Raw genomic sequence first — 14,060 nt, forward strand, 5'->3', positions numbered from 1 at the left:
GCCTTAACTTTGCCCATCCTGTCCTGTTTATCTTCTCCAAAGCATTGTTTGGTTTTGCTGCCCTGACTCTGAACAGGAGATTGTCAGAACAACAGTCTGGGTGTGCCCAGCAGTGTGTATTTTTAGCAGAGGCTTACAGTCAAATGCAATACATCAGGAGGCAGCAATGTATTTATTTTCTGATGTGCCATTTCACTTCCATGCAGAAGAAACATTTTGTAGTTGGTTGTTGGGGGTTTTTTTTCCCCCCCTTGAGGGAAAGCCTGACACAAGAGGCCACCACCCTGAGTGGCTCTCTGAGCACAGGATTTTCTGTGGTGACTGAAATGCACTTCTTCCCTACTCTGGACTCGGGAGCGAAGATTTTGCACATTCCTTGCAGGACCAGCTCACAGCTGCATTCTCTTCGTGAAGGTTTGAGGCTCATTTGCTGCCCAGCTGCAGAACTGAATCCATAGGGCATTTTTGGAGGCTTTAACGCCTATGGAATTCAGTTCTCAGAGCCAAGCAGCCAGTGCGAGTCAGCTTGCCCTGGCCCAGGCTGGCTGCATCTCAATCTGTAAGGGGAGAGAAAAAGCAGAGAGCTCATCATGTCACTGGCATGGTGCAGGCACTGAGCTGTCTCAGATTAAAGTTAACTGGGAGCTGCTAGGAGGAGAGGCCTCTTGGCACCTCTCACTCTTGTCCTGGCAGTGGTGTATATAGTTGTGGCTTTCTTTGGAAACTCTGCTCAAGCTGGCTGACACTTTTCCCACTGCCTCCAGGTATCAACCAACATGTTGTTCAGGGCTGCTGCAAAGTTCAGGTCAGTCCTGAGCTCTGTAAACCTGCTGCAGCTGTAAGAGAAATACCATTTCTTCCAGTCAGGGCTGGTGTTCACAGGTGCATTGGGAATTCCATCTACAGATTTGCTCTGTGTGGCCAGTAACATCCCTTGGTCCAAAGTGTTCCTCTTGTGTGCCAGAGAAAGGGGCACAGCTGTGCTGGGGACAGTGTGGGGATGCTCAGTGCTCTAGGGACAGACTAGCACTCACATGTACCAATCCTCTGCTCCATTCATACCAAAACCAGTGCTCCTGGGAACCCCTGGAACTGGGATGTGCCAGATAATTGGTGGAAGTTGTTTGTACAGTAAGGTACTGTGTGTGGATGGTGAGGCAGAGGGGAATGTGCCATTTGGGACTGGGAAGGTATGGGGGGTAATTCTGCAGCGTAAATGGAAGTGGTAGAAAACCTTTTCCAGGCAGCCCAGAAAGTGGCTCCAGGGAGGGGTTGGCCTTCATCTGGGACATGTTGGTGCATCCTGCAACTATTCACTTGGCCTTTGCTTCCTACTGCCCCCACCTTCCAGTCTGGGCTGCAAAGCTCACAAGCATGGATGGGCAGACTTGGGGGACGCATGAAGACCTCTGTGAGCAGCTGCAGAGGTGCTGATGTAGCTGGCAGATTTGGGTAGCCTCAGTCCTCGCAGGAGATGTTCATCATCAAACCCAGGGACTGAGCTGATAGCTGAAATGCAGCTCTGCAGTAGTTTGACACAGTTGTGACAACAGTAGCTTAGGGTGGCTTGGGCAGGATTAACATCTGGGAGAGGGTTACAGCTCTTTGCCTGTATGCTGGCAGTGCAGGAGGGGAGCCTTTGGGTCTGACTGGTCAGCAGAACAGACAGGAAATGACACACATCAGTTTGGAGCAGGGCAAAGATTTCTGTGGAGGAAGCAGGGAGCAACTGTTGGCATGAGGAGCTAAGTCCACAATTGCTCAACAGCCAGCCTGGGGCTCTATTGTAGTTCTTCCATGGGGAATCCCAGTTCAGCTGAAGCAGCATGAACTCATGATCCTGATGAGCATCCCAAAAGAACCAAGCCCAGTTGCAAAAGCCATGGAGTCCCAGGCTGCAGCAATCAGCCTCATCACCTGCAGCAGTGCCACAGAGGCTACCCAGAGAAATAGCAGCAGAGGGAGACTGGGGTCCCTCCACCCTCCCTATTAGTAGGTGGTCAAGGTCAGAGAGGTGGTTCAGAGGCCTGGATGTAGACCTCTGTGGCATGGCAGAGAGCTTCCAGTAGTCCTGAGCCCCCTGAGCTTAGAAAATAAGGTAATCTCCCCACTTTTCCTCCCACCTCTGCTCTGCAGGCAGGTGCCTGTGCAAGGGAGCAGGGCAGGAAGATAGCCTGCTGGAGATGCTGTGGCAGGTGAGGAGACCTAGTGGCCTGTGATGGCTGATAGTTGCTCTGTGGCCCCTGGCTACTTAAGCACATGGAAAGCCTTGGTGGCTCATTTTAAGCTCTAAAACTTCCCTCTGAGACATTTACCCCAAAAAGATTGAAGGATAATTGCTGTCAAAGTGCTGGCCACCTGATTTCAGCCCTCAGCTGCTCTGGGCAACCACCCAAAGGTGGAAGCAAGGGAAAAGCCTTTCTCCTTATCTTTCATGGGCTGCTTTGCAAATAAAGGAGAGGAATTTCAAGCAGAGGAGAATGAAGAGGATGGGGGTCAATGCGGAGAAGTCCTTCCTGATGGCGCTCCAGGAATGGTCACCTTCCTTCACTTCATCACCTCAGCAGGGAACATGACTTCTGGGGCTTGGTCAGACAGCTCAGAAGCTGTCTGGCCTGTGTCCTGCCATGCCCTGTGCCCCCACAATCCATAGAATGTGGCAGGGACAACTCCAGCAAGATACTTTTGGTGTCCTGTCTGTGGTCAGAGTTGGGGAAACTCATTTCCAAAAGCCACTGGGTTTGACCTGGGTGTGATAGGAAACCTGTGGGGGCTGAGCTGGGAAAGGAGGGGTTGAAATGCAAATCCAAACTCTAATTCTCTTCTTTCTCTCTTAGCTGTTTCTGCAAACAATTTTCCCTCAACATGGCACCTCTAGACCCTCGGAGCATGGAGCAATGTGGGCTTTCCCTGGAGCACAGTAGTGCAGGCAGCTGTGGTGTGCAAGAGGTTATGACCCCTCCAGCAGTGCTGGACTACTGCTCCTGCACAAGGGGCAAAGAGACAGATCTACCTAATCTCCTGCTTCCAGACTCATCCTTTCTCAGGGGAGTGAGCTGTCCTGTGGTGTTCTCAGGATGTTTGTGCAGATTCCTATGTGCTGTGTGTGCTGGGTGCGTCCCCTCTGGGCTTTGCCTTTTCTCTCTGGTGTTCTATTCTCCAGCTTTTGGCCTTATGTCTTCAAGGGTATCCCTGGCCCATGGTCTGCAGAGTAGCAGAGTGCCAAGGGGGGCAAGAGCCATCTGAATGCTGGGTATTTTGTTGGCTTGGAGGTGTCCTGCCCTGGCTGAAGCCTGCACCTTCTTGAAGTGTCAGGACAGAGCAATGAGCTCCAGGGTGATCAGAATGTGTTGAGCTCATTGCCACAGATCAGCCCTGGGCAGGATTGCATCAGTCCAGCTGCCTGCCGTGCAGGTGGGGGTTTCATGGCCCTGCTGCAGTCTGCCTCCCCTGACTTCGGGGTGGGAGCTTCTTGGCACCTTGTACTGCTGAAATCCTCTTCTCTGCCTGGCTTGGGGCATGTGAGGTCTCCGTGTATGTTTTGGTATGGACCCCCTTCTGCTGCTGGCTGTCTCAAGCTTGTCTTAAATCCAGGCCTTTCCTAGAGGTAGGACCCTGATATTGATCCCAGAAGCCAGGTGATAGCTTGGAGCTGACAATGTGACCAGAAATGAGCAAAAGACGGACTCCAGTACATGACACAAAGTTGAGAGCTCCTAAGGCACCTGACCTCAGCTCAAAAATGCTGGTGAATCAAGAGACACCCAAGTGAGCAGGCACCCAGTGGGTTGCTGCTTCTGTGATGTTTTCTGTGATGTACTGCAGCCCCCTACAGCCCCTGCTCCCAGGCCTCCATGAGACCCCATGGCAGCAGTGACCAGAAACAGCTGGCAGAGAGCTGGGGGCAGCCAGGCTGTGGAGGGGACCCATGGCAACACCTATGGTAAAGGTGCCATGAAAGCCACTCCAGAGAGGCAACCCCTAGCCCTTTGTGTCATGTTCCCTTCTGGTGCTGGCTCCCCCAGTATGAGGTGCACTGTTTTCCCTACAAACCCCCTGTTTCCTTTCTCTACAATGAGCAGGGGAAATGCCATCAATGAAGATGCAATCCCCCAGCTGAACAGCCTGGACCGGCCCTCGAAGCTCAGAAGAGGTGGCCACAGGAGCACACTTCCCCCGGGCAAGCCATGTCAGAGGTGCTGGAAAGACTCAGGGAAGCAAACGTTCATGCCTGTCCAGCCCTGCCACCCGGAGATCAGCATTGTACCGGTTCAGCTCTGAGCTGCAGGTTGTTTGCTGCCCTTTCTGGCTTTCTTCCTCCCTTCCTGCCTCTTGTGGGGGACACAGAGTGGACTGGAGGAGCTGCTTCTCCCTTGCTCTTGGGCGAGATGAAGCCCTCCCCCCAGGTACTGCTGCCGCTCAGCGGTTAGTGATTGATTGCTTTACACTTTAACAAAAGCAGCAGCGGTCGCCTTTGGATGTTGCCAGCTCATTAGCCCAGGAGGTACTGCTTAGCCAGGACGTGCCTGGGGCCAAAGAATGGGGTGGTATAGGTGCCACTGGTACTGAACTGGCACGGTGGCTGGGGTGTTAAGCTAGGGGCTTTCATTTGGTCTTCCCAGAATGTCTGCAAGAACAGACCTTTAAAATGTAAGCAGGACGGGTCCTGTATTGCAGATTACCAAAACTGCCAGGGATAGAAATGAAGATGCTCCTGCCCCACGGGCATGGTCGGCACCTCCTCTCCTGCTTCCCGCAGCTGGGAATTGTGTATTGCCAGCGGCAGTGAGACATCACCACCTCCCTGCTGCTCGGTGTGGGGAGAGCCCCCCTCTGGAGTGCCCAGGCTGTGGCTCCTTGAGGAGGGCAGCGGCAAAGAAATCACCGCGCACCCAGCCACACCAACCCCCCGGCTCCGGTACAAGCCCTCCCCTGGCTTTCATATGACCCCAGCAACTCACCCAGCAGCTGTGGCTCCTGTCGGTGTGTATCTGTGAGCGGCAGGGCTGGAGGCACTGTTAAATATTGCAGCTGAGTTACTCACTTCTCTTCCTGGACGGCAGCGTGGAGAGTTTCCACCCACTTCTTTCACCTTTGGTTTCCAGGCTTTCTGAGAAAAGGGGAAGCCGTGGGAGGGAGCGACCGGCATTCCCGTGCCAGGCCCACGGCCCCCAGCAGCCTCTGCTTCCCGGGAAGGGGTGGATGGTGGGGGCTGCTTTCCCGGGAGCTGCAGTACAGCTAGAGAGACCTCTCTGCTCACATTGAGCTACCCAGCGCCCCAAAACCCTCCTGGGGTGGGGGATGATTTTCCTCTCGGTCTGAGCCTGAGTGCTGCCTCCCTGGCAGAGGCTCAAGGGTGGCTGCCCAAGTGGCTTAGCCTTGCCCTCTGGGAATAAAAATCCTGCCCTGAGACCTGAACACATCCTGCCATTACCCCACCAAAGCCCACCCATTTTTCCTTTATCACAGCACTTCTACAAGTGGTACCAGCACCAGGGATGGGGTCAGTCCCTCATCACTGACACCTGTGACAACCAATGTCTGTCCTCAGCTTGCAGAGCCTTGGTGCCATGGGCCCAAGCACTATCCCAGCCAGCATTCAATCCAGCATTGTGCCCATCAGCTCTGCAGCGGACTGCTTGCCCTTCCTCTGGGATATCAACAGCTGATGTCCCTGTGGGACATTATTGCTGGGCAAGTTCCCCCTACTAGTTCCTGCTGGCTCTGGCAGGGCAAGAATATGTGTTCAGGGAAACTCCTTCTCTGTGCACTCCCATCAGCCAGTGTCCTCTTCCTGTCCTTTCTCCTCCTGTGCTGCCCAATGCCTGACCATTGTTTTTGCTCAGAAATGACCTCAGGATCCCCTCTACTGATGCTTTGGAAATGAGAGTCTGGGGCCCCAGTGTGGGCTGCAGTGCTGAGGTGAGGATGAGGCAAGCACTGCTGCTCCTCCTGCACTGTGGCAAACAAATCAATACAGTGACTGGCAAAAAAATGGATAGGGGGTGGTGAGAGAGCTTAGCCTGCACCACCCCTGCCTGGGCTCAAGAGCTTCCCTACAGGTTCAGATAACACAGAAGGGGTTTGTCTTTTGGGGGCTGCTGTGCAGGTGGCAAGCACCTGGAAGGCTTCACTGTGGAGATGGCCAAGCTGGGGCTGCACATTTATCTGTGCAAGTCCCTAAAAACAGCTGGCATCTTCAACTTGGGGACTTCAGGGTGTACTTCTGGGTGGCCAGGCATGGACTTGGCTGCATGCCCTAGATTTGCATAGCCACTGCTCTCTGCCCCATTTCTCCATCGCGGTGGGGCCAGATGGGAACTTTGGCATCTGAATCACAGAGCTGAAATTTCTCCTATTTCTCAAGGCTGAGCTGCCTTCCTGGGTGTGATGTGTTTTACCAGCACCTGCTGCTCTCTCACCAAAGCAGTCCTCTCAGCATCTCACAGTCCCACACCCGAAGGCTGGGTGTCTTGCTGCGCTTTCCTCACTTGTTGCTCACCCAGCTGGCTGCTCAGCGCTTCCCGGAGTAGCACTGCAGCAGTATGGGACAGAGCCTGGCCACATCCCTGCCCAGTGCTGGCTCCATCTCTCCTCTTTATTTGGATTAGAAGCACCTAGAGGACATCTCTCTGACCGCTATTCCTGATACCTTGCCTGGTATAAGGATGGCACTCAGAAAGGATTTTCCTCTTCCCAGTACCACATCTGGCCCTGGGCACTGCTTTGCACCATCCTCCTTGGCACACGGGTCCCCCAGCCACCTGCACACCCTAGCCAGCATGGCTCTATGTGCCTCTGCCTGCCGGGAAGGGTCTGATGTGCTACTGAGTTGGAAAGCTGCTGAGAAATGGGGGGAGAAGCAGGCAGGAGAGAGGCACAAGTTGGGCAAAGAGGAAAGCCATAGTGGGCCTGACACCAGGGCTGTGAGCAAGGTAGCAGGGCAACTCTGACCTTCCATGGGTAGGGGGAAGGGTATGTTTGGCTTCACTGCCTCCCTGGCTTGATGCAGGTTGTAGGAGGAAGAGAAGGTGTAAGGTGGTTGGAGTTGGGATAACCACCTGGCTCCCAGTTTTCCTGGCCACTGATGGGTGAGCATGACCAGACCCCAGGGCTTATTCACCATGCAGCTCCTAGGACACATCCCTTCCTCATGACATTATAGTATTCAAGACCCACTGCTGTCTCCTTTCCCCCAGAATCATCCTGGTTTTCCCAGTGGCCAGGGACAGGAGGCATGAGTGAGGAGCAGTCCAACCCCGCTCCCTGTGGAAGCAGAGCAGCTCAGCAGTTATCGAGGGGGAAGCTGGAGCTTCCTGCAGCCTTGCTGGGCTGGGAATAGAGATGTTCACCTCTAGGGGGTCCGGTGGGAGGGGTTAGTGAAGGGGACAGCCTGCCACAGGTCTGGGGCTTCATGCTGGGGGAAGAAAATTCACCTTCCAGCTCTGGGGAGGGGGCAGAAGAGAAGATGGCAGCTGGATTTTTCTGCCCATCCAAAGAAAGTCTTTTAAAAATATTCAACACCTCCCAGTTCCTATGACTGCAGAGAAACCTAGCCAGCAGGGCCAAAGTGCATTCTAGGGCTCAGAAGTTAGTCAGCAATTTAAAACATCTCACAGTGGTATGGATTGAAGGCACAAGTGGCCTTGAGGGAAGGGCTGATGTATGGTTTCCAAGTACCTGAGCCCCGCAATGCTCTGGGGTTTTGGGCTGAACTGATGCAGCAGCCCAGTTCCCCTGGGAGGACACCTGGAAAGGGGACCAGTGAAATGATTGTGGCCTGCAAGACAGTCCTAGAGGCCAGCCATGGCCTCCCAAGCTGGAGTGGGATAAAGGCTTCCCCAGCTCCACCACCAGCTGAGATGCAGGTCCCTTCCAGGGAGATGCAGTTTCTTCTTGGAAGTCAGTTCTGAGATGTAGTTCCAGGTGTTGCACAGCAGGGAGGCTGCAGATGGAGGTGATGAGAAGTTTTTCTCTGGTGTAGACTTGCAGGTGTCTGATAGCAAGCTAATCTCATGACTGAGCTTTAGCTGAAGCTCAGTCCATCTCCAGACCTAGCCCTACAAACGATGGGCTTTGTGTTATTCAGTGTCTAGTTCTTGTGCTCCTTTCCTTTTCTCACTCCTCCAAGCCCCAAAACCACCTGCCTCCATTCCTCTGATGAGAAATGTAATACATGGGGAAACCACATCTGTCAGCCTTGCCCTTATGGTGTTTGGGGCAGTTTGGGCTCAGCAGGTACTTTGTCTGGTGTGGAACTGACTCCAGCAGGATGCTAGAGCTGCTGTTGCTGAAAGAGCCAAGCAGCCTTGGCTTGTCTGACAGAGCCTGAGCCCTCAAAATCAGGTTCAAGGGGCCACACCAGTGGCTTTAGAGCCAATGTGGTAGGACAGACAGTTCAGCTGGTGCTCAGCCAGGTCCTGGCCCCTCCTTTTGGGATGCCAGCCCCACTTGTGCATGGAAAGCCTAGGGGAACGTGTGTGTAGCCCCTGTGTCACACTGAGGCTTCCTGTGGGACAGGCTGTTTCTTCAGAGTCTGCAGATGTATTTGGACCCTGCAGACCTGGAGATGCTGTCACAAAGGACCCCTGCCCACCAGGCCCTACACCAAGAGTTTACATGGCTCTAGAGGAGCTCAGCCATGATTATGACCGTCAGTGCTGTCTCACAAGAAACCCCTCCCTGTAAAAGCACAGATAGCAGTAGGTATTTTCCTGCCCTGGGGACTTGCTTTGTTCTGTCAGAGCTTTCTGTACTCATCCAGGGTTTCACTCAGGCTGTCTCTCTGATCTCAGGCTTCCCCTCTACCTGCCTGGCTATTGTTATCCTCAAGTCAGATTTTTACATTCTTTGAGACCTTCTGCCCTCTGGCTACTTGGATAGAAATTGAGTGAGATTTCATAAATCACCAGGACCACTGGACTTGGCTTTTACCCCTCTGGAGCACATCCTTCTGCCTCTGAGGAGATGCTGAGGGTAGAGTGTACTTCATGCAGCTCCCTGCTAAGCATGCTTCAGCAGCACAAAGCAGCCCCCTCTGTGCTGCTGGTCACAGAGGAAGCATGGCCAGTGGGGAAGGGTGTTCCTCGGGTTGTTTTTCCCCTCAAGGTTCCTGTTTCCCCTCCAGCCCTGATCCACGGATGCCAGCAGCCTTCCCCATCCCCATGCAGCTCTGCAGAGGGAGCAAAGCAGATAGTTGGGGCTGAAGGAGGCCAGGAGATAGAGGATGGCTAAGGGGGAGGCAGGGGTGCCCCTTTGTCCCACTGCCAGCACAGCCTTGCCTGCCAGCAGCCCTGAAGCTCTTTGGGAGCCAAATCTGCTGGCAGGGGAGGGAGAAAAACCGCAGGGCTGAGTCACTCCTCCAGTTGAGGAGGAGTTTCAGTCGTGCGTCCTTCCTGCTGCCTCTGTGTTGGGGGCTTACAGGAACAGCCGCATCCTTTCCCCCCAGGACACAGCGTCCCTGGCAGGTCACGCTCAGCAGTGGCTGTGCATCATCCGACACCGGCTCTGGTGGGTTTCCATCGGAAGGCAGGAAGGTTTCCCAATGGGGAAAGCTGTTCTAGTGAAGCAGAAGCGAGAATGAAGGCAAGCAGGGCTGCGGGGAAGCCCAGCCTCTTACCAGAAATGGCAAAGTTGGGTGCAGCCTTTCAGCATCTTCTAAAAATGGGTAGGGTGGGAGTGGTCCCAGTCTCTGCAAGAGCGAACGGGGCAGGGTTTGGGAAGACAGTCTGCAGGTGGTGGCCCCAGGCCACGGGATGATGCTCTGGGGATTTAGGAGGAGGATTATGAGGAAGGGTGGATTATGAGGAGGATGCAGGACTGAAAGCACCCCAAATGTTGCCCCAGTACCCACGGAAGCTCATGCTTTTGGCGGGGTGGTGGAGGGGTTGGAGGAAAGGTGGCAGGACTGGAGTTTCCCATTGGCAACGGGGATTGGCGTGAGTGGAGGATCCACCCCAAAGGTCACAAAGTGGAAAGAGCTTCTCCCTGTGCTCTCAACCCAAGGTTGACATTTCCTCAGGGCTGGTTTCCCTGATGGGCAAAAACATAGCTAATGGTTGGACTCAATGATCTTAAAGTGATCTTCCAGTCTAGGCAATTATGTGATTCTGTGTTCCTGCTTGAAAAGAGCTTTGCCAGGGTCGAGTGCTGTGTGTGACTGGAGGGTGACAGGTCCTGGGGTTGGTCCACCCAGCATGGGGGTGCAGCCTGGCCTTTATCCTTTGATTGCTCCTATGCTGGGATGTTGGGTGGGTGATGGGGGCAGTCCCTGCCAGCCCTCCTGACAGGGATGATCCTGCCTGCCCCAGGTCTCATCTTAGAGGAGATAGAGTTTTGCAGAGGCATTTTGGATTAAGGACCATAGTACACCAAGCTTTTGCCTGGTGCAGGACAGGCATCATGCCATTTCACACACTGCTCCATGCCCATAAACACCCTGTGATGAATGCCAAGGGAAATGTCTATTCATGTCCAAGTAATTTCTTTCAGCTAGCCTTGCAATTAGTCTCTTGAAATAAATAAATAAATAAATATTTTGGGCTTAGCCAGCACTTCCCTTTGCAAATGATGCCCTCCTCTTGTAGCTAGGGCACAATGGGAGGGGAGAGCCAGATCTAGCATCAAGCTTTTTGCAGACAGCGTGAGGTGGATGTGAGGAGCCTGTTGAGATGCTGGACCCTTCCCTGGGTGGGCTGCTCTCTGGGTGGGGAAAGGAGCCTGCAGAGTCTGAGTGGGCAGTTAGAGGTGCATGGCAGTGAGGGATGTGCACTGTTTAGCAGCTTGCCTACATCCAGAGACTCCCTTAGGATGCACTTGGGGCTTTCTTTCCCCTCCACACCCCATAAGCTTTGTGAGGGTGTATGTGGAGCACAGGTTTGCTCCTGCACTTGTGGTTTGTTGCAGGACAGGCTGGGAGGATGAGGAGAAGGAGGTGTGGAGTTATGGCTCTTCAAGCCAGGAATTGGTGCCTTGTTGCTCCCGGAAATCCATCTGGGATCCACCTACTGTTTCCTTAGGAAAGTGCAGTGAATCATCAGTGTGGGGAAGGAAAACACACCAAACCTGGGCCTTTTTAAGCTTTCCAGGCAAGTGAAAAGATGCCAGTAGAGTGTCTGACTGAAAGCAGCCCAGGCTTAGCAGCCTGGATGCCCTGGGGATGGGTGCTAAAGCTGGCTTTTCATGGAAGGTCTGTATGCTGGGACAAGGCACCTGTGTCTACCCCAGCCCAATAACCATGGGTGGCTAAATCCATCACAGCCAGCAACACCAGTGCTCTGCTCCCCACAGGTCAGCCCAGGAGAGTTACCAAAATACAGCCTGTCAGGCCTGTCCTGGCCTGTGGGAAGAAGTGACACTTGGAAACAAATGCTTTTCTCTAGGCATGGGAGTAGGGAAGGATCAGTCAGGACCTGGACTTGCTATAGCAAGGACCAGGCTGCTACAGCTGCCTGAGCACATGGGCAGTGTCACTGGGGATCCCCTAGGGTGCTCCATCTGGCCTCCAGAAGGGCACAGGTCTGCTGAGGTCCTCTGACATCTCTGCCAGACCTCTGGCCTGTCTCAGGTGCCCTCTGGTGCCTGGCAGAGGCTCAGGCAGCTAAACTGAGCCCTCAATATCACACACAAGAAAAGGTTACTTCCATCTGCAGTAAGTGACAGCTGAGCAAAGGTTTTTGTGTCTGCAAAGAGCTGTGTTACCTTCCAGCTGAGTCACATACAGCAACCACTGTCCCCAAGCATGTGGCCTTAAACCAAACTTCCCAGCGCTGAGACCTGTGTTCTGTGCCCTCAGGACTGCAGCAGAAGGGGAAGGTAACACTGGATTAATTTAGCACCTGGAGAGCATTTGGGATGGGGTCTGGGCCTCATTAGGGTTTGCTGGTGGAGGAAATGGGTCTGCAGGCACCTGTGGTCAGCAAATAAGGTTAGGTCATGTGAACACAGCAGTTTGCTGCTGTATCCCTGGTATGATTCTGGCAAAAGCTGGGTCCCTCTCAGCTGTGTGCTCTGGGGCCTTCATAAAGTTTCCCAGAGCAGAAGGTATAGGTAAGAAGGGATACAAAGGGAGAATACCACCTAAAAGCCATCTGGGATTCTAAGCAGGGGTGGTAATAGCTGCTGCTTGTGCTGAGTGGCTGGTAAAAGGCTGATCTGGATGTAGCCCTGATGCTAGCTTTGCTTGCTAATCCAGCTTTGGGTACCTTTGGGGTTAGTGGGGTTGCATCTGCCAGGAGAAGCTGAATCATGCACAAGGTATTGAAGTGCAGCAGCAATGATGCCGAAGCCAAGACCCTGAGAAAGCCTGGGCTTCTTTACATCCCAAGCTAGAGCTGATTCCTTAGGCAAGGGGAAAACGTTCAGCACTCACAGAGGAATCAGAAAAAAGTGTGGGCTGACAGGGATCTTATCCTTCAATACAGATGCAGGAGTACCAGCCCTGCACGCTGAGGGAAGGTTTGTAGCTGAATGAGGCTGGAACAGCAGAAGAGGGTTCCCGGGCAGACTCTGTGCATGTGAAGGGTGCAGCTGAAAGCCACAAAGCTAGAATTAACAACAGCAACCAACCAACCAAAAACCACCGACCTCCTGGGAAAAAAATACTAACAAAACAACAACAACATACAAAAAAAGCCCCAAACCAAAAACCCAAACCATGAATGCAAGGCAAAGAGGCAGAAAGCTGTGGCAGCTGTACATGGCCGTGGCTGCTGGTGTCGGCAGCACGGTCTCGCCGAAAAGTGGCTGGGAGCGGGCACTAGAGGGCTGCACACTCCCGTGCTTGCTGTCCGAGGCCACTCAGGCTGCACAGCATGGTCCGGAAATGCCGACCCACTTCTGCCAGGCTCAGTGACCCCACAGAGAGAAGTGAGTGACTGAAGAAACTGCAATTACCTACTGCATGGTGATTTTTCTCCATTTTAATTATGCTTTTCCCAAGCTCTGCTGCTGCCTAGGCAAACTTACAAGGTGAAAAGCAGTAAGTTGTGTGTAGGCTTGATGCTGAGTTGTGTGTGTGGAGTTTGCCCAGTCCCCTTAGCCCTTGGAAGGTGCTTCAGCAGATCTCTCTCTCCCAGGACAGCTGTGTCCTTGGCAGCAGCAGTGGAATCCTTGGGTTGTCCTTTGTAGGTAACCAGTGGCTGGGGATATCGTGGGCATGGCTGATCCTGCCACAGGTCTGGTGATCCCCTGGTTTCCCTACTAAGGTGCATTTCTAGGGAACTGGTCAGTACTGAAAGGGTGGGAAATTAAGGTGTGCTTACTCTGAGTCATCTATCTCAAGTAATTTTGAAACAATGTTCATGTGACTACTTATGTCCACTGCTTCATATTTTTATACTTGTTCCTGGCCTTTCTGTTTCTCTGCAAGAAGTCCCTATTGTTTTGGGGCTAACTGTGGTCCCCTCCACTCCATTTGCAAGCTCTATCATGGTCATTTGCTGTACTGAGACCTTCTGGGACCTCCCACCATGGTTCAGTTCTCCTGCATTTTGCTCCAAATAACCTTTCAGTGTGCCCATACCCTTGTAGGTAGGCCTGCCCTGGCATCCTGTGTGTCTTCTATTGCAAGGTGAAAGCTTGGCTGCAGAATGAAGAGCAGCTGAAGGAGCTGGGGTTGTTTAGCCTGGAGAAGAGGAGGCTCAGGGGAGACCTTATTGCTTTCTATAACTACCTGAGGGGTGGTTGCAGCCAGGTGGGAGTTGGTCTCTTCTCCCAGGCAACCAGCAACAGAACAAGAGGACACAGTCTCAAGCTGTGCTGGGGGGGAGTTTAGGGTAGATGTTAGAAGTTCTCCACAGAAAGAGAGATTGCCCATTGGAATGGGCTGCCCAGGGAGGTGGTGGGGCTGTTGTCCCTGGAGGTGTTTAAGAAAAGACTGGTTGAGGCACTTAGTGCCATGGTCTAGTTGATTAGTTGGGGTTGGGTGATTGGTTGGACTTGATGATCTTGGAGGTCTCTTCCAACCTGGCTGATTCTGTGATTCTCTGAAAAGCTATCCTGCATGAAAGCCCACATTAGCAAGCTCGAGACCATGCAGCCTCACCCCATCTTCAGCAGAG

The sequence above is a fragment of the Melanerpes formicivorus genome, unplaced genomic scaffold, assembly GCF_026170545.1.
Source record: "Melanerpes formicivorus ecotype bairdi unplaced genomic scaffold, bMelFor1.0.p_v2 SCAF_6, whole genome shotgun sequence".
Taxonomy (NCBI): Eukaryota; Metazoa; Chordata; class Aves; order Piciformes; family Picidae; genus Melanerpes; species Melanerpes formicivorus.